The sequence below is a fragment of the Mustelus asterias genome, assembly GCF_964213995.1.
Source record: "Mustelus asterias chromosome 26 unlocalized genomic scaffold, sMusAst1.hap1.1 SUPER_26_unloc_22, whole genome shotgun sequence".
Lineage (NCBI taxonomy): Eukaryota > Metazoa > Chordata > Chondrichthyes > Carcharhiniformes > Triakidae > Mustelus > Mustelus asterias.
The window spans coordinates 115,781-137,213 of NW_027590090.1; the positions used below are offsets into that span (position 1 = coordinate 115,781).

At 44.4% G+C, this 21,433-nt stretch overlaps 1 pseudogene; it reads left to right on the forward strand.

The window, feature by feature from the left end:
- Positions 1-3,732: 3,732 nt before the first annotated feature.
- LOC144482128 (SWI/SNF-related matrix-associated actin-dependent regulator of chromatin subfamily A member 5-like) lies at positions 3,733-13,659 on the forward strand (annotated as a pseudogene).
- The last annotated feature ends 7,774 nt before the right edge of the window (positions 13,660-21,433 follow it).

Consider the following 21,433-nt stretch of genomic DNA (forward strand, 5'->3'; position numbering starts at 1 on the left):
CATCACATCAACTGCTTTACCCTCATCCACCTCTTTGGTCACCTTCTCAAAGAACTCAATAAAGTTTGTGTAATCTAACAATTAATCCAGTTCCCCTGGATTACTGCTCTGTAACATGTCACTTCGTACTCCGACAATTAATCCAGTTCCCCTGGATTACTGCTCTGTAACATATCACTGTGTAATCTAACAATTAATCCAGTTCCCCTGGATTCCTGCTCTGTCACATTTCACTGTGTAATCTAACAATTAATCCAGTTCCCCTGGATTACTGCTCTGTAACATATCACTGTGTAATCCGACAATTAATCCAGTTCCCCTGGATTACTGCTCTGTAACATATCACTGTGTAATCTAACAATTAATCCAGTTCCCCTGGATTCCTGCTCTGTAACATATCACTGTGTAATCCAACAATTAATCCAGTTCCCCTGGATTACTGCTCTGTAACGTATCACTGTGTAATCTAACAATTAATCCAGTTCCCCTGGATTCCTGCTCTGTAACATATCACTGTGTAATCCAACAATTAATCCAGTTCCCCTGGATTCCTGCTCTGTAACATGTCACTGTGTAATCTAACAATTAATCCAGTTCCCCTGGATTACTGCTCTGTAACATATCACTGTGTAATCCAACAATTAATCCAGTTCCCCTGGATTCCTGCTCTGTAACATATCACTGTGTAATCTAACAACTAATCCAGTTCCCCTGGATTCCTGCTCTGTAACATATCACTGTGTAATCTAACAATTAATCCTGTTCCCCTGGATTTCTGTCTCCTCTCACATCCTGCTGCTATCCTCACTGTTTACCAAGTTTCAACTCCCAGCCTGTGATCCTCCACATCCTTATTGTTCATCTCATTACAACAATCTGTCCATGTCCTCTCAGTTACCCCCCTCACTGTCTCCATCTCCTGGTGTCTCTGTCTAACTGCACCCAGTTACCCCCTCACTGTCTCCATCTCCTGGTGTCTCTGTCTAACTGCACCCAGTTACTCCCCTCACTTTCTCCATCTCCTGGTGTCCCTGTCTAACTGCACCCAGTTACCCCCTCACTGTCTCCATCTCCTGGTGTCCCTGTCTAACTGCACCCAGTTACCCCCTCACTGTCTCCATCTCCTGGTGTCTCTGTCAAACTGCACTCAGTTAGAATACTCACTGTCTCCATCTCCTGGTGTCCCTGTCTAACTGCACCCAGTTACCCCCTCACTGTCTCCATCTCCTGGTGTCCCTGTCTAACTGCACCCAGTTACTCCCCTCACTGTCTCCATCTCCTGGTGTCTCTGTCTAACTGCACTCAGTTACCCCCCTCACTGTCTCCATCTCCTGGTGTCTCTGTCTAACTGCACTCAGTTAGAATACTCACTGTCTCCATCTCCTGGTGTCTCTGTCTAACTGCACTCAGTTAGAATACTCACTGTCTCCATCTCCTGGTGTCTCTGTCTAACTGCACTCAGTTACCCCCTCACTGTCTCCATCTCCTGGTGTCCCTGTCTGACTGCACTCAGTTAGAATACTCACTGTCTCCATCTCCTGGTGTCTCTGTCTAACTGCACTCAGTTACCCCCTCACTGTCTCCATCTCCTGGTGTCCCTGTCTGACTGCACTCAGTTAGAATACTCACTGTCTCCATCTCCTGGTGTCTCTGTCTAACTGCACCCAGTTACCCCCCTCACTGTCTCCATCTCCTGGTGTCTCTGTCTAACTGCACCCAGTTACTCCCCTCACGTTCTCCATCTCCTGGTGTCCCTGTCTAACTGCACCCAGTTACCCCCTCACTGTCTCCATCTCCTGGTGTCCCTGTCTAACTGCACCCAGTTACCCCCTCACTGTCTCCATCTCCTGGTGTCTCTGTCAAACTGCACTCAGTTAGAATACTCACTGTCTCCATCTCCTGGTGTCCCTGTCTAACTGCACCCAGTTACCCCCTCACTGTCTCCATCTCCTGGTGTCCCTGTCTAACTGCACCCAGTTACTCCCCTCACTGTCTCCATCTCCTGGTGTCTCTGTCTAACTGCACTCAGTTACCCCCCTCACTGTCTCCATCTCCTGGTGTCTCTGTCTAACTGCACTCAGTTAGAATACTCACTGTCTCCATCTCCTGGTGTCTCTGTCTAACTGCACTCAGTTACCCCCTCACTGTCTCCATCTCCTGGTGTCCCTGTCTGACTGCACTCAGTTAGAATACTCACTGTCTCCATCTCCTGGTGTCTCTGTCTAACTGCACTCAGTTACCCCCCTCACTGTCTCCATCTCCTGGTGTCTCTGTCTAACTGCACTCAGTTACCCCCCTCACTGTCTCCATCTCCTGGTGTCTCTGTCTAACTGCACCCAGTTACCCCCTCACTGTCTCCATCTCCTGGTGTCCCTGTCTAACTGCACCCAGTTACCCCCTCACTGTCTCCATCTCCTGGTGTCTCTGTCTAACTGCACCCAGCTACCCCCTCACTGTCTCCATCTCCTGGTGTCCCTGTCTAACTGCACTCAGTTACCCCCCTCACTGTCTCCATCTCCTGGTGTCTCTGTCTGACTGCACTCAGTTTGAATACTCACTGTCTCCATTGGAGAAATGACAGACACGAATAAACACCTAAAAGATCAGCGAACTTTTAAATGCAGTCTGAATCTACAGTTGTGCCAGTCGTATGATTCGAAGTTGTACCCAGTTTGTACAGTCATGTTTTTAAATCTGCTAAATTTGCAGCTCTCTGAAATAGTGAGAGAATTTAAAACAACAAATGGATTATTGCTCACGGGTTCACCACTTCAGAACAACCTGCACGAACTCTGGGCTCTGCTCAACTTCCTCCTCCTGGATGTCTTCAATTCGTCTGCAGTAAGTAAGGAGAAAAGCAGCTTGACAGTGACTGTACCGTTTGTCTAAGGTTCAATTACAGTGTTTCAACCTATTTCTTTTTGGAAGGCATGAGAGAATGCTGCAAAGTTGTGTCTTTTTCATTTTTGAAGCGAGTGTCAGGGGAAGCTGTCCAACTTGCTGGAGGGTGTTGTGTGACACCATTGTTCCTTGCATTGGGAGCAGCCAGGGAGCTAAATGGCCGCAGTCTGTGTATTAATTTGTCCACCTGCCCACATTTTCTGAGCACTATATTCACCATATGTGTGCCGATGCAGTGTCCAATTGGTGATGTCTGCTCCTCGAACCCTTCAAACTGCTATTGACCATTCCTGATGCTCAGTGTCACATCTGCCTTACACTGCGAAGCGGATTTAACATGCTTGATGTTTCCTTCAGCAAAACTGTCACCTTGTGTCACAATTCTAAACTTACATTAAAAGCATGCTGGGGTGAGAGCTTACTTTATCCAGATCTATCTCAATCCACAAATTAGCTGTCAGAAGTATTTTAGTATTTATTTATTTTTGTTAAAGTAAGAAAAGCTATGTTTCTAACTGAATGCCTAACTGCCCATTCTTCCTGTGTGGGTGTCCTGTAGCTTGTTACAGAGATGGGAGTAGGTGGTCCAAGGGAAAAAATGATTTTTTTCCATGTTGAATTCCTCACCTGCCGACCAGCTGAAACTGATTTGCAATTGTTATGAGCAGCTGTGCATCTGTTTTATGAAATCATTTGTGAGCGATCTAATTTGGATGCTACCTTTTTAAATTGCCATTCTTGTTCTTCTCGTGATAAACAATGTAATCATTGAAACCATTGGATGAGGCGTTGATGGAAGTAACACAATATGCTAAAACGTTTGGGGTTGGCATGACGAGAGCCACTTGTTGTTCTTTGCAGGACTTTGATTCTTGGTTTGACACAAACAACTGCTTCGGGGACCAGAAGCTGGTTGAGCGATTGGACATGGGAAGCTTCTTATCTTATCTGTATTCTGATACCGGGATGTCATTAAAATGCAAAGTTATTTCTGGCCCATCGCCTTCAGAAATATTATTCACAAAGTTGTATATTTGTGTGATGAAGTGATGTGCCTTGAGAGTGTTTGGGGCTAATTTGAAGAAACAGCAAGGTTTCTTTTCTTCATTTACTGGGTGTGGATGTCGTTGACTAGACCAGCATTTATTGGCCATCCCAAGTTGCCCTACAGAAGGTGCTGGTGAGCTGCCTTCTTGAACCACTGCAGTCCCTGAAGTTCCAGGTACATCCACAGTGCTGTTAGGGAAGGAGTTCCAGGTTTTTGGATCCAATGACGGTGAACAAGCAGCGATATGTTTCCAAAGTCAGGATGAGGAGTGACTTGGAGGGAAACGTCCAGGTGGTGGTGTCCCCAGGTACCTGCTGCTCTTGTCCTTCTAGCTGACAGTGGCTGAGAGTTTGGAAGGTGCAGCCGAAGGAACCCTGGTGAATTCCTGCAGTGCATCTTGTAGATGGTACACACGGCTGTCACTGTTCATCGGTGGTGGAGGGAGTTTGTGGAAGGGGCAGCAATCAAGTGGGCTGCTTTGTCCTGGATGGTGTTGAACTTCATGACTGTTGTTGGAGCTGCACTCATCCAGGCAAATGGAGAGTATCCATCACACCCCTGACTTATGCTTTGTATCTGGTGGAGAAGCTTCGGGGAGTAAGGAGGCGAGTTACTCACCGCAGGATTCCTGGCCTTTGACTTGCCCTGGTAGATTTAGAACTGTTGATTCATTGATTAAAAATGTGATGGCAAAAACTGAGGGTCTATATTCTACTAACTGTTTATCCCGCGCAGTGTTAAATTTTGAGTTACTGCGTGTGAATTACAAATTAATTTGACTTTTATGAAGTGATTAAGAACATAAGAAATAGGAGCAGGAGTAGGCCATCGAGCCCCTCGAGCCTGCCCCACCATTCAATAAGATCATGGCTGATCTGAAGTGGATCAGTTCCACTTACCCACCTGATCCCCATAACCCCTAATTCCCTTACCGATCAGGAATCCATCTATCCGTGATTTAAACATATTCAACGAGGTAGGCTCCACCACTTCAGTGGGCAGAGAATTCCAGAGATTCACCACCCTCTGAGAGAAGAAGTTCCTCCTCAACTCTGTCCGAAACTGACCCCCCTTTATTTTGAGGCTGTGCCCTCTCGTTCGAGTTTCCTTTCGAAGTGGAAAGAATCTCTCCACCTCTACCCTATCCAGCCCCTTCATTATCTTATAGGTCTCTGTAACATCCCCCCTCAGCCTTCTAAATTCCAACGAGTACAAACCCAATCTGCTCAGTCTCACCTCATAATCAACACCCCTCATCTTTGGTATCAACCTGCTGAACCTTCTCTGCACTCCCTCCAAGGCCAATATATCCTTCCGCAAATAAGGGGACCAATACTGCACACAGTATTCCAGCTGCGGCCTCACCAATGCCCTGTACAGATGCAGCAAGAGATCTCTGCGTTTATATTCTATCCCCCTGCGGTATAGGCCAACATCCCAATTGCCTTCTTGATCACCTGTTGCACCTGCAGACTGGGCTTTTGCGTCTCATGCACAAGGACCCCCAGGTCCCTTTGCACAGTAGCAAGTTGTAATTTTTTTCCATTTAGATAATAATCCAATTTGCTATTATTTCCTCCAAAGTGAATAACCTCGCATTTGTCAACGTTATACTCCATCTGCCAGATCCTCGCCCACTAACTCAGCCTGTCCAAATCTCTCTGCAGACCTTCCATGCCCTCCACACGATACGCTTTTGCATTTATCTTTGTGTCGTCAGCAAACTTTGTTACCCTACACTCAGTCCCCTCCTCCAGATCGTCTATATAAATGGTAAATAGTTGAGGCCCCAGTACCGATCCCTGCGGCACGCCACTAGTTACCATCCGCCAACCAGAAAAGTACCCATTTATTCTGACGCTCTGCTTCCTGTCGGATATCCAATCCCCAATCCACGTGAACACCCTACCCACAACTCCGTGTGACCCAATCTTCTTCAGCAACCTTTTGTGAGGCACCTTATCAAACGCCTTTTGGAAATCCAAAAACACCGCATCCACCGGTTCCCCTCCATCAACCGCACCAGTCACATCTTCATAAAAATCCAACAAGTTCGTCAAGCACGACTTTCCCCTCATGAATCCATGCTGCGTCTGCTGAATCGAACCATTCTTACCCAGATGGCCTGCTATTTCTTCTTTAATGATGGATTCCGGCATTTTCTCGTTCCACCACATCTTGCAGACATGACTTACCTGCGATCCACTGGAATTAAGTGGTGGCTCTATTCGTGTAACGAGAATGGTTTCTGCCCAGTCCAGCTGCATCCCACTTAGAATGGATTAGAAATGTTAAAGGGCACAAAGCTAAATGAACATTTACCAGGTGTTCTTGCATTCAGTAAATAGTGCCTGAAGTAAACATGGCATTTAAGGTGCTGGAATAGGCAACTTAGAAATTGATGAGACGAATAGATAATTATTGCCTTTCACTCGATGTAGGCAACTACCACAGGTGTTTTTAATTAGGGTGGACATTTTACCCAGATCTGAATAATTTGAATCACTTCAGATATTACATAATATGGTGAAGGGGGAGAGATTTCTTCCGCTTCATTTACTCTCAATTATTTATTCTGTGGCCATATATTGAACTCCTCAGTTGACCTTGGTAACAAGGCCCATTCAGCATCCCCACGGGCTGTTCCAATTGCTGATCCCGACCTTGATAAGAACATTTCAATTGATGCTGGATCTCTAGTAGAACTGCTTCCTGATCAGGAAGACTTGCTCAATTAAAGTGTTTTTATCACATTTTGGGAGGTGCAGGGTAAGGGAAATAGAATAATTTTTATTTGCTGAAATGTCTATCCACTATTTGAGAAGCTGAAACGGGTTGGGGGAGAGGAGGAATGGTAGGTTACAATTACTCTGATTTATCTCCTCTTCTGTTCACACTACAAGCTCCATTTCCTAACCATTCACTCTAAACCTCTGTCTGGTTCCTGTCTGTCTGAGGCTGAACTAAACTATTTGCAATTGTGATATCCTAATTGAGCCTGAACTACATTTCCAACCCCATATTCTTAATATTACCAATACCACCACCATAATATCGCCCGCCCTTGTTCAAACCCTTAATTAGCACGAGGTTTTCCTAAACAGCCTCCCACCTTGCACCACGTGGAAGATTCAATTCATCAGAACTGCTGCTGACATGAACCAAGTTCTGTCCACTGCTCCATTTGTGCATCGCTGATGGTCAACCTTCAGCTGTTTAGCCCAAAGCACTGGAATTATTTCCCTAAATCTCTCTGCCTCTCCAGCTCATCCTTATTTAAGACACTGCTTTAAAAACTCCTTGGTCACCTCTCAATGGGTTTTTTGGTAGCTCGGTGTCAAATTTGTGTGATAATTGCCCCTGTGATGATCCTGTAGACATCTTATTATCATAGAATCCCGACAGTGCAGAAGGAGGCCATTTGGCCCATCAAGTTTGCACCAACCCCACATATTTACCCCGCCAATCGCACTGACACCAACGGTTTATTTAGCCTAGCCAATCAACCGAACCCGGACATCTTTGGAATGTGGGAGGAAACCGGAGCAGACACGGGGAGAATGCGCAAACTCCACACAGAGAGTGACCCGAGGCCAGAATCGAACCTGGGTCCCTGGCGCTGTGAGACAGGAGTGCCAAACACTGTGCCACCATGCCACCTATGTTAAAGGCGTTGTAGAAATGTACATTGTTGAGGAATGAGGAAAGTGAATTTAAGGTTACTATCCGCTTAATCCCACTTAGTTACCCCACCAACCTACACATCTTGGGACACTTAAGGGGAAATGTAGCATGGCCAATCCACCTAACCTGCACATCAGACTGAGAGGGTAAACTGGAGCACCCAAAGGAAACCCACGCAGACACGGAGAGAACATGTAAACTCCCCAAAAACAGTCACCCAAGGCCAGAATTGAAGCCGGGTCCCTGGTCTGTGAAGCAGTAGTGCTAACCACAGCCACCATACCGCCCTGATCTAGTATTGTGCAATGAGGTAGGGTTAATTGGTAATCTCATAGTAAAAGATCCACAGGCAAATATTCATATCACAATTGAATTCCATATGATGGTCTGCAAGTGACATATTTCCACAATCATCAACAAGAATCTTGTCCCTATCTAATTGGTTTTAGGTTTGAGAGGAGAGCCTGCTGAGGTTGATCGTGAACATTGAAAATTTTGATTTCTTTCTTTAAATGTTCATCAATGAAATTGGGAAATAAACGCTCTGCAAGAAACATCCATCTGTGGCTTATTGAGAGCATTAACGATTGTGTTAGATTAAGAGAAGAGGCTTATCATATGACAAGGAATAGTAACAAGCTTGAGCATTGGGAGTGTTTTTGAAACCAGTAAAATGCCACAGAAGATTGATTAAAAATGGAATATGAGGGTAAACTATAAGAGCTTTTACAAGTATATACAAAAGAAGATCACCAAGTTACAGGAAGGATTTAAATAAGGTTCAAAGAGTGCAGAGAAGGTTCACAAGGATGTTACCGGGACTTGAGAACCTGAGTTACAGAGCGAGATTGAATAGGTTGGGACTTTATTCCCTGGAGCGTAGAAGATTGAGGGGAGATTTGAGAGAGGTGTATAAGATTTTGATGGGTATAGATAGAGTGAATGCAAGCAGGCTTTTTCCACTGAGGCTCGGGGAGAAAAAAACCAGAGGGCATGGGTTAAGGGTGAAAGGAGAAAAGATTAAAGGGAATATTAGGGGGGGCTTCTTCACGCAGAGAGTGGTGGGAGTGTGGATTGAGCAGCCGGATGAAGTGGGAAACATTTACCATTTAAGAAAAACTTGGACGGGCTGATGGATGAGAGGGGTGTGGAGGGATATGGTCCAAGTGCAGGTCAGTGGGACTAGGCAAAAAATGGTTCGGCACAGACAAGAAGGGCCAAAAGGCCTGTTTCTGAGCTGTAATTTTCTATGGTTCTATGGTTACTGTATTTTCTCATGAAGGGTTGGATTCCAAGGTCTGATCTGTTCTGTTGCAGAATAAAGCTGTTGACAATCTAATCTGAAGTTGCAGGTGTTTTCATCAAGTGAACATTCAGCCCACACCTGTAGATGTGCTTCAACCCATGGCTTGTTCAGCTGTTTTTGTTGAACCTGTGCTTCAGTCCACAGAACTGTTCAGGGCAGCTTTTGTAACATTGCATTATTTTGCTTGACCTTCTTGGGCATCATCAGTGTGTAAAAAGCATGTATTCTCACCTGAATTAGGTATTGAGACCCTTCCTCCTCCCACATATTAAAGCTGAGGTAGAAAAGAGCCTGCCGCCAAAAAAGGAAGTCAAAATGTATGTGGGCCTGAGCAAAATGCAACGGGAATGGTGAGTGCACAACTTGTGAATCTTAATGTGTTGCATTGTGAAGTACGGCATCATCTTGCAACAACTCATTGAAATTGTCCTGCACTTCAATCAACAATTAGAGCATTTGTAGAACGAAGGGAATAGATTCACCAGTGTAAGCGAGTGTGATTTTACCCAATGCATCAATAATAGGCTGACTCCCTACTATTGACCATCTTGCTTCCGTCTGATCTGTAAGATTTTTGTGTTTGGAATTCTAACTTCCCTCAATCATTTCCATTATTTTTTCCCGAAACAGAAGATCATCATTGAATTCAGATTGGACGATTGCCATTCAAGTGTGATTATTACAGTGCTTTCAAACTACTTTGCTCTCAGCTTTGGGCTTTCTTCTTTCAAACCCCAATGCAGCCCATTATTGATACCCACCTGATCAGGTACTAGTGAGGTGTCCCCTCCAAACTTATTAACCATGTCTATCATGGTTGGTCAAGGAGAACGCTGCAAAGCCCTTCAAAATAAGACTGCACCCGATGTAACACAATGTCATTGCCTCACGATGATGCCAGGATCGCTGCCACAAATATAAAACAGTCACTAATCAAACAGGAATTTAGGAGAAGATTCAAAAAAGAAAGTGGCAGAGTGGTTAGTGTGGAACTCACTACCACATGGAGAGGCATGACATTGATGCATTTTAGGGAAGTTTGTTAAACATAGAATGGAAAAAGAAATCGAAGGTGTGAGGAGACTCTTATCATGAACACTGATCTGGAATTGTTGATCGAAGTGGCCTGTTTCTGCGTTACAAATACTTAATCCCAGAGTACTTCATATTGCTCGCATCCAAGTTAGATGAAAAGGAATATTCCCATCCCTTCAAACCCTGGCCACCTGGAATGAATTGTACTTTATATCAATGAACAAAATGTCGAGTGTGTATTAGTCGTAAGATATGGGTTTCTATATCTGTGAGGCTTAGATGGAGCACCCTGTTCCCTGGTAGGTGAGAGGGGTTGGAATGTGGATCCTAGACTTTGTCCGAGGCACCTATAGAACAAAGCATTCATTTTAGGTTGTAATTGCTTTCTGTTGAGCTCCATTAAAAAAATGAATTTATCTCCAAGTTGGTGTGATGAGTTTTAATTCTGGCCTTGCTGACAGGTACACCAGGATATTAATGAAGGATATTGACATCCTGAACTCCTCAGGAAAATGGACAAATTGCGTCTATTGAATAGACTGATGGAACTGCGCAAGTGCTGCAACCACCCCTATCTGTTTGACGGAGCTGAACCTGGCCCACCTTACACCACTGACACTCACCTGGTAGTTAACAGTGGCAAAATGGTGGTACTGGACAAACTGCTGCCGAAAGTGAAGGAGCAAGGTCAGCCGCAGGCCTGGTCAAGGCTTTTGTTTCCCTTTCTGTCTTTCAATCTTTCTATAGGAAGGAGACATGGAGTGATTTGATAGTTTCGTGGATACTTGAGTAGCTCGGACGGGGTGGGGGTGGCCAACATAAGGCATAAGGCCCAAATTAACGATTGTCAGACCGTAAAGGGAAATTAATTGAAAATATTCCAAAATGTGTTATAAATTAATATGTAATAAACTCTGGAATCAGCAATGGTTTTAGTTATAGTAGGACAGGCAAAGAAGCTTACTGAGATCTCCTTGAGGAGATAACCAAACTAAAACACAATGCAAATTAGGTTTTAGAATATGTTCAACAAATCTGTGATTAGAGAGTAAATATAGTAATAAAGTTCACGCTTTGTGAAATAGATGACATTGTCTCAATGGATTAAGAATTAGCTTAATGTTAATGTTCCTACTTTGGGAGGATGTAGGTTTGGATTCAGATTCGATTGGAAATTCAAAGAGCATGCCAGTCACTCGAACTCGAATCCATGACCAAATTAGTTGAGACTCTGGAGACCAGGAGGAATTGAACAAAAACTACTGTGTAGTCCAATCCATATAGAAGGAAATCGGGTGGAGTGGAAAATCAAACATCCTGGTATATAGATTGGCTGTAAACAACCGCCTGCATGGTTATTTGTGCATTTCCGAGTGCGATGTCAGACTTTGTCATGCTCTGGAGCACTCCTGTACCTGTGCTGTAGAGTGATCAAAAATAGAACAGGATTTTTAGTAAATGAAAGGGGTTTGTGATGTTTAGCCTTCGTAAGCATGCAAGGATTTCCACGACAATGTCTGCAAAAGAATTTGAAAATGATCACTGATGACACCATGGCAGCATTTGACCTGTGCAGCAAGGTACAGCAGATTGCATGCTGTGATGTTATAGGTTACAAATCAGCACAGGTTTTAATGAGTTAAAAACTGCTGAAAATACGCAACTAATCTGGTAGCATCAGCGAAGGGTCAACTATGACTCTTCAGAACTCCCCTCTCCACAGATGCTGCCTGACCTGCTGAGTATTTCCAGAACTTTGCTTCCATCTATTTAGCTTTTATTTCACAAGTTTTAGTGACTGTTTAAAACAATGGTGTGTCTTGATCTGAAATCGCATTCTGTTTTAGTCATTCTGGCCTGCCACACGCCATCCACTGGGGCTGGGGGCTCCCAAAAACTGGCCGATTTACCATCAAATATTCTTCATGAGGAGAGTTGGATCACAGGCCTCTGCAATGCTTGATGGGCCCCATCCTCCTTCCGGGGGAATAGTTACAGGAGCCAAATATTCTGAAAATTGGGGGCTAACGTGTTGGGAGAAGGTGAAAGGGATAATTACATGGTTTGGGATTGCAGCTATTTTTTGATTAGGGTTTAAGTTTTGCTGCCCAAACTGCAGCACCGTCTGGAATCCACCTGGAATATAAACCCTTCGAAATCATTCCCATCAATCATGGCAGCTGGGTCACATGGACAGTTCACATTGTATGAATTATAAAATTGGAGTTGGTTATGTGTTCATTTATGCCTCCTGTACTATAACGAGTTTACGAGATTACTCTGCATCCTGCATGTTACCACTGAAATTTGTTTTCCATTATCCACATCAGTAGATGTAGGTTTTTGAAGCATCTGTGTATCTGCGCTGTGTTCTTGGCTACCGATCAACCGATTACCCTGATGAATGTTCTTCTTTTCCACAGGTTCTCGGTGTTGATCTTCAGCCAAATGACCAGGGTACTGGATATAGAACATAGAACATAGAACAGTACAGCACATAACAGTCCCTTCGGCCCACGATGTTGTGCCGAGCTTTATCTGAAACCAAGATCAAGCTATCCCACTCCCTATCATCCTGGTGTGCTCCATGTGCCTATCCAATAACCGCTTAAATGTTTCTAAAGTGTCTGACTCCACTATCACTGCAGGCAGTCCATTCCACACCCCAACCACTCTCTGCGTAAAGAACCTACCTCTGATATCCGTCCTGTATCTCCCACCACGAACCCTATAGTTATGCCCCCTTGTAATAGCTCCATCCACCCGAGGAAATAGTCTTTGAACGTTCACTCTATCTATCCCCTTCATCATTTTATACACCTCTATTAAGTCTCCCCTCAGCCTCCTCCGCTCCAGAGAGAACAGCCCTAGCTCCCTCAACCTTTCCTCATATGACCTACCCTCCAAACCAGGCAGCATCCTGGTAAATCTCTTCTGCACTCTTTCCAGCGCTTCCACATCCTTCTTATAGTGAGGTGACCAGAACTGCATACAATATTCCAAATGTGGTCTCACCAAGGTCCTGTACAGTTGCAGCATAACCCCACGGCTCTTAAACTCCAACCCCCTGTTAATAAAAGCTAACACACTATAGGCCTTCTTCACAGCTCTATCCACTTGACTGGCAACCTTTAGAGATCTGTGGATATGGACCCCAAGATCTCTCTGTTCCTCCACGGTCTTCAGAACCCTACCTTTGACCCTGTAATCCACATTTAAATTTGTCCTACCAAAATGAATCACCTCACATTTATCAGGGATATCTTGGAAGATTATTGTATGTGGAGAAACTACGAGGATTGTAGACTGGATGGACAGACGCCGCATGAGGAGAGACAAGTATGTTTTTTGCCCTGTGCTTTCAAAACTGAGTTTGTTTGAGGAAAGTTCTCACCTCTTAAATTGATCTGAGGCTCTATTATCTAAGTAAGAATTCTAGACTTAAGGTTACAAAACTGACTCAAGGTTTTCAAACAAAAAATATGAATATTCAATTTGAATCCAGCATCTATTTGTATTTTTAAAAATGAAACTTTCCAACAATTAGTAAAAAGATTGGTCCCAATCGTTTGTTCAATTCTGGCTTTTCTTTTCTCTCTCATCCCTCCAGGATTCTATTTCTGCTTTCAATAGTCCTGGGAGTGTCGTGGTTCCCCAGGACGACAATTCGTTCACATCGGTTTAAAACAGAGAGTCTGAGCAGCGATCTTCCAAGCAATAGACTTTATTTCTCAGCACAAGCGAAAAAGTCGGGATCTCCGGATCAATCCAAAGAGCCCTTGGGCTTACAATCTTTTATGTACATTTCAGCCTCATATCTCAAGATCCTCATCTCCCTTTTACAGCCTGTCCTTGGTTGTTATCTTACCCTACAGCCCGACCTTTCTTTGGCCACCATTAGTTTTAGTTGACCCTTTATCTGTTTTCTTTGCAATTGGTCATTCCCTGTTATATCTCTTTGTCTCTTAAACCATGGTGGTTATAACTCTTGCTCTTATCTGAACTTTTCTGTTTGTCCAATAATCGTGGTTTTGCAGGCTAAGGCCGAATGTGTTTAGAAGAAAAGACATCCTCTCTGCTGATTTATGGTCCACTAATGTGTTTAGAAGAAAAGACATTCTCTCTGCTGATTTATGGTCCACTATTAAGTTGAACCACCGAGCAGTCTTCCTTGTTTTCTTAAGTGACTATTGTTTGCTTTCCTTAATTAGTGATTGCTATATTACTTCTCTAGTTCCTCTAGTTCTTCACTTTGATCATATCGACTCCACTTGATTATATTAGTTCGGGTCACACGAGGTTACTTTAGGTTATATACCCATCTCACTACTCACCTAAATCTGCTATATCATTTTACTAAAACCTGTGAATTTGAATTTCATACCTAGCTCATACAATATCTAATACAATTTCCCTTACAATCCCCCCTTTGAGGCTTCCCTAGCCTCATCCCAATTATCAAGCTCAAATAATCCCCTTGCTCAATCCCATTTGTATTTTATTTTAATCACTTTTCCCAGGCGATGTGGAGGAGCCGACTATTTTGGTCAGGGATCAGTTTCCCTATTCTAACTTTATCATAATTTGTCTATCCCGGTTCTGATTTTTGGGTTGCTCCTCCAGATTGCCTGCCCCTGACAGTAATCAGCCAAAAACCTTCCCACTCTTGTCTAGGGAAGGGAAAAAGACTGATTCCTGTGTACAGACTAAATTCTCCTGGTTTCCCGCGGACTTCAGCAAGGTGCTATTGTTGTCACAAGGCGATCTTCCACTATTGTAGTTATTTTACAGAGTGACGAGTTTCAACTTCGACCAAGGTCATTGTGAATCCACTCAGCGGGGGCGGCTCAAGATTTTCCCATTCCTCTGTTTTTTCTCTCGAGCGTGAGCTGCTTCGCACCCGCGTCACCATCTGCCGCGCTGCCATTCTGGTAAGGAAGGATCTCAGGGCGGGTAAAAAACAACAAAATATCAATCCCAGAATGATTATTGTTGCGATTGCTACAGCTCCAGCTTTGGCAAACCACGCCCCCCATCTTCCTAATATTCTGTCCAGCCAACTCCATACCTCATGCCCAAACCCAGCATTTTCTTTCACTTCTTTCTTAAGATTTTTTAACTTATTCATGGCTTGTGTAAATGACCCCTCTGGATTAGTGTTATTAGGGATAAATGTGCAGCACTGATCCCCAAACATAACACACACCCCTCCTTTCTCTGCCAGGAGCCAATCTAACGATTTTGCCACGCCATTTTGCTGGTCGCATCCAACTGCTCTCCTAAGGCCTCCAGGGCATCATTCGTATAATTAATAAACCTCTGCTGATTATAATAGATGTAATTGATCCACTCAGTATTCTTGCTGGGTGTGATCCAAACAAAGAGGGATTCAAACCCTGCAGCTATTTCGTTCCTAGCTTTGAACTCATTCGGGATGCCGCGGGGCTGTCCGATTGCGTCCAATTTTATCGTAGGGTCAGGGGTATATGCCCTCTTAACTTTTTGTGATTTAATTTCTCTTTCCACCGGTAGTATCACAATGCTCTGGGCAAGCATAACTCGGGCACATAGTCCCTTCCAATTCTGTGGTAATTTTGCCAATAGCCCTTTCTCCGGGCCACAAAGCCACCAGAGATCGGCCAGTTGATTTTCTTGATAGTCTAACGCATAAGGAGGGGGTGCCCATCCCCCTCCTGAGATGATCAGATTAAGAGCATCGGTTATATTCCAAATCCTTTCACACTCTCCTGTGTAATTTCCCACACTACTTCCTGTGCTACTTTCCCTCCAATAGCAATCTTGGATTTGTAAGTTGGGCTCTACACTCCATTCCTTTGGGACCGCGTCCACTGCCGTTTTTAGCCACTTTGGACATCTGTGGGTCAAGTTGTAGATGCCCTTTTTTACCCCAGCAAACAGGATGCAGTGGTATTGACACAACGGCGGCTCACCTTTACAAAGGTTATCACATGCGGATCCGGAACAGTTTATCTTCTCATACGAGTAGTTCCGATTCCCTATCATATGATACCGCATATATGTGGTATATGGACGGCAATTTTCCTTTCTCCAGCTTTGTTTCCTGGTTCCACAGTCTCCTGATCCCCATGGTATATCAGTTACTTGGGTGTTAGGTTTCTCTGATGCACATACTACACACTCTTTCCCATCACTGTTTCTCTGACCTGTATACTCAGCCCATTTCCACCATTTGTTTTTCTGCGCTTTCTCCCAAATAGTATTTGTGCTCACTAATCGTTCACGTTTTGTTCGTCTTAATACTCTATCTTCCTGATTCTGCACCCTTATGTCTTCTGTATCCCATTCTCCTTTTCTATGGGTCACGGAAGTCCCTAAGGGAAATAGTTTCCAAGTCCCAGGTGGGGAATGGGGCCCCTTCCCTGTCCTCACCTCCCTCGGCACCTTAACTAATAGGCTCAGGCTGGGCATTTGTATCATCAGCCAGCTCATGTACAGAACCACTTTCATCATCCTCTGTTCTTTTTGTTCTTCCTTGGCTCTGTGCCTCCTCCCCACGATTCTCCCCTTGTATTTCTATCTCTTCCTCCCTATCACTTCTATCCACTCTGTGTACTTCTTCAATTTCCCTTCTCTCCCCCACCCCTGGTACCGTTCTGGTACAATGGTTCAAGTGATACCACAGTGTGCTGCCTTCTACTTGCAACGCCGTGGGAGACACTTTGGTGACTTCAAACGGTCCTTCTCGTCTCGGTTCGTTCCGACGTCTCCGGAACTTTCTGATGTATACTCGATCTCCAGGCTTGATCTGATGTTCTGTTACCGGATTCTCCTCCTCCTTGGCTTTCTCCTGTTCAAATATAGTTCTATGTATAACAGTTAATTGTTGGATATATTATTTTGTGCTTTGATCTAAACATTCTAGCGTAGGACCTCCTGATCCCCTGATCATAGGTACCGGCATTACTCTTCCTGTCATCATTTCATGTGGGCTCAAATGTGTGATTCTGTTTTCCTGACTCCTGTATTGCATTAGAGCCAATGGCAGAGCATCTATCCAGTTTTTCCCTGTTTCATTGCAAATTTTGCTTATTTTAGCCTTAAGGGTCCCGTTTGCTCTCTCCACCATTCCTTGGGATTGAGGGTGATATACGCATCCAAACTTCTGCTTTATTCGGAGTGCCGAGAGTGTCTCTCTCAGTGCCCTTCCTATAAAAGCAGATCCATTGTCTGAACTTAATTGCGTGGGTATGCCAAATCTTGGGATAATTTCTTTTGACAGGAAGTTAATCACCGTTCCAGATCCTTGATCTTTGGATGGCGTTGCTTCTATCCATCTGCTGAATCTATCAATAATCACTAGCATGTATCTTTTCCCTCTTACCACCTTTCCCATATCCACATAGTCCATGCATAGATGTTTAAATGGTCCTTCAGGAATGGGTATATGCCCTATTGGGGCAGTAATGCCCTTCCTGATGTTATTCTGAGCACACACCTCACACTGACTTAGTATGTAGTCAATCGAGTTTTGCAGCTATGGTGACCAGAATCCTTCCTTCTTGATCTTTCTAGCCACTTCTCCTCTTGCACAGTGGTCCACTCCATGCGCTTCGCTAATTAGTACGGTTAGTAATGATGTGGGTGCTATGACTAATCCCTCCCCATTTCTCCATATCCTGTCCTGCTGTCCCTGTAGTGCTCCTCTATCTTTCCACATTGCCTTTTCAGCTACAGAGGTTTCCTCCTGTAACTGTGCTACATCTTCTAATGTGATCTGAGGTTCGATATCCCCCGTACCTGGCCCTGGGTGCGGCCTTGCTATTTCTACTGGGGCTATCGTAGCCTCAATGCATCCTGACGCTTCTTTAGCTGCCTTGTCGGCTTTGGTGTTTCCCTGTGTGATGCTGTCTGCTCCCTTTTTATGCGCCTGACACTTAATTATGGCTAATTCCCTTGGACCCATCATGGCCCTTATTAAAGCCCTGATTTGACCTTCGTGTTGTATTGGTCCTCCTCCGCTTTTCATAAATCCCCTTTGCTTCCATATTGGCCCGAACAGATGGCAGACCCCGTGGGCATAGGCCGAATCAGTATAAATTTCCAATGCTTCCCCGTTTGCTAGCTCACATGCTCTGGTCAATGCTTTAAGTTCTGCCAGTTGGGCTGAACAGGGCTGTTCACATTTCTCTGCTTCTATGACTTCAAGTGTTTCCCCTTTCTGTTCAACTATGGCATAGCCTGCGTGGTTTCCTAAGTGATCCCTGTAACATGAGCCATCTACATACAGTATCCTTTTCCCTTCTGTCACTAGTCCCTCTGCTCTTAAGTCTTTTCTCAGTTTCATAAATGTTTTTGCTTCTCTTAAGCATTCATGTTCTTCTCCTTCATGAGGTAATGGCATGTCATCAGCTGGATTTACTCTGTTGCACTTTATTATCGTGATATCTGGAAATGTGGTTAGCATTCGATAATGATGGATCCTAGCAGGTGTCAGCACAAATTTTCCTTGCTCAATCAATTCAGCTACCTTATGGTATACATGTATGTTTATCGGATATCCCATTGTGACCGTAGCTGCCTTTTCGTACGCCCACCAAGCTGCTGCCAGGCCTTGATAGCACGGAGGGTATCCCATCGCTACGTCGTCTAGTTTGGTACTGTAATATGCTACAGCCTGCCTTCGTCTACCCTTGCAATTTTCCTGCATTAACATTGCTGTAGCAAATCCGGCTTCTCTGTTACTCACAAATAAGTCAAAGGGCTTGTCATAGGTCGGTAAGGCCAATGCTGGTGCCTGTGCCATTTCTCTTTTCACGTTTTCAAATGCGTCTGAAGCATCTTTATCCCATTTTAGTTTGGCTTTTAATTCGTCACACCCTGCCTCCTTCATTATCTTTCGTAGTGCCTGCGTTTTTTCGGCATAGCTTTCCACCCATTCTGAACTGAATCCTGTCATTCCCAAAAATGTCATCATTTGTCCCACCGTCCGTGGTTTCGGAACTTTTAGTACTGCTTCTATTTGCTGTGAAGCTATCTCCTTCTGTCCTGCTGATATTTCTCTCTCCAAGTATTCTACCTTTTTCTGGCACAGCTGCAGCTTTTTCCTGGAAACTTTATGGCCCCCTTCTGCTAGTCTTTCCAATAGTTTTAAACTATCCTTCCTGCACTGTTCTTGTGTTCCTGTGCATAATAATAAATCATCCACATATTGTATCAGTGTTCCTTCCAACTGTATTCCTTCTAAATCTGCTCTCAACACCTGATTGAATACATGTGGGGAATGTTTAAATCCTTGGGGCATCCTATTGTATGTGTATTGTTTCCCCTCGTACGTAAATGCAAAGAGATACTGACTTTCTTGAGCTAGTGGCACACTAAAAAATGCCGAACATAGGTCTACTACAGTAAACCATCTACTTTCAGGTGGTATATTTGTCATCAAGGTATAAGGGTTTGGAACCTCTGCTGGCATATCTTCCACTACTTCATTAATTGCCCTTAGGTCATGCACCAATCTCCATTTTTCTCCGTCCGCCTTTTTCACTGGTAGTAGCGGTGTATTACACCTGCTCCGGGTTTCTTTTAATACCCCTGCTTCTATCAATCCCTTAATTGTCCCTCTAATTCCTTCAATTGCTTCTGTCTTGATTGGGTATTGCGGCCTATACGGCCCCTGACGTCCTATCTTTAATCTGACTTCAACTGGATTAGCGTTTTTGACCCTCCCTACATCCGTGTCCTGTCTGGACCACAACTCCTGCGGGAGGGAGTTCAAATCCTGCTCTAACCTCTCTCTCCACTCCAGTTCCTGTTTCTCGATTTGCACTCCTATTGTTATCTGCTTCGGTTTCCCAAGCATTTTAACATCCAAAATTATTTTCGTCATTTGTCCATTGCTGGACGTCCAAATATCTACATTGTCTGTCTGGACAAATTCTAAATCTTGTGCTCTCAACACCATTGGTCCTAGGTCTTTTGATCTGTATCCCGGATTCACTTTCAATGTGACATGTGGCTCCGCCCCAGATACAGAGAACCATTTGTTAACCCATTCATTCCTAACAATGGTGAGGGCTACTCCCTCTAGTCCGATTAAAATACTTCCTGACTTTATTTCCTGTTCTCGTCCTGCCTCCCTTTCCCATTTCTCCTGTATCTCAGGTTCCTGCCCTTCATCAAATATCATTGTACTGTGTAATTCTGTTCTTGGCCATTTGGCTTGTGGAACCCAAGTGTTTATAAGCTTTCCCCAAACTTCCCATATCTGTTTTTTAACTTGTTCCTCTATATCTCCCAACCAATATACATTAACCCCTTCCTTTCCTGGTATTTCAAGTGGATACATTCCCATCAAATCAATTCCTTGTTCAGTGCATTCTAATTTCAGTCGTAAACCTAGGATTGCATCCCTTCCCAATAGATTTAAAGGAGTTTTATCACATACTAAAATAAGTACATGGGTTGTCTTATTTCCAATGGTAACAGGCACCGGCGTCGTCATTCGAGCTAATGTTACTTTCCCCGAGAACCCCACAGTTTTTACAAACTGGTTTGACAATGGTAAGTGATCCGCATATTTCGTTTGCATGCACGTACATGTGGCGCCGGTGTCTATCATCATGGGGACCTCGATCCCTCCTACTCTAACGTTAACTATAGGTTCCTGCTCTGCAGTTTCTGTTATCTGTACGTACTGTCCTACCATTTCGGGGTTCTCTGGGCCTCCCTATGGGGAATTCTGATGGTTTACCGGCCCTTGAAACATCGGGATGCTGTTTGGCGATCCTTGGATCAGTTGTTGGCCTGTCTGCTGCTGGTTTTCTCCCTGTCTGGGGAAATTCCGCGGGCAATTCCTTTTTATGTGCCCTGCCTCCCCGCACCCCCAACACACACCTGAAGGGCCAGGCAGTGGTCCCTGTCTCGGAGTCTGATGATTAACCTGTCCCTGTCCTCTCTGATTCTGATAGGGTGGCCTACCACCTCCCTGTCCTTTCCCATTTCTATTCCAGTCAGTCTGACTTTGCAGGGCGTATGGGTTTTGATAATTTAGGCCATAGGCTCCTGGGTTCATGGACAGTGGGAAGGCAGAAATGTTATAGGTTATGACGGGCTGGCCTCCATCTCCGCTCACCCCTTTGATTAGTGCAGGTATTTCCTCTGGCTTTTGCTCCACCATCATTGGTGCTATTTTTCTGGGTGCGAGATCCTCTTTTGCCTTCAGTTTATCCTTGCTTTTGATCTCCTCCAACTGTGCCTGAAGGAGTTTACGTTGTACCTCCTTCAGCTGTTTGGCTGCATTCTTTTCATCTTTGCGATGTCTCTCTACTGCATGGGCAACATAATCCACAAACTCTCGGTAATTTTTTGAGTCCAAGCCCACCACTTCCTCCAGCCTTGTCTTAGCTGGGGCTGGCAAGCCCTCTAGGATTGCAGCCCGGAACATGGAGTTGGTCAGTGGGTCTATTAGAATGTCCCTC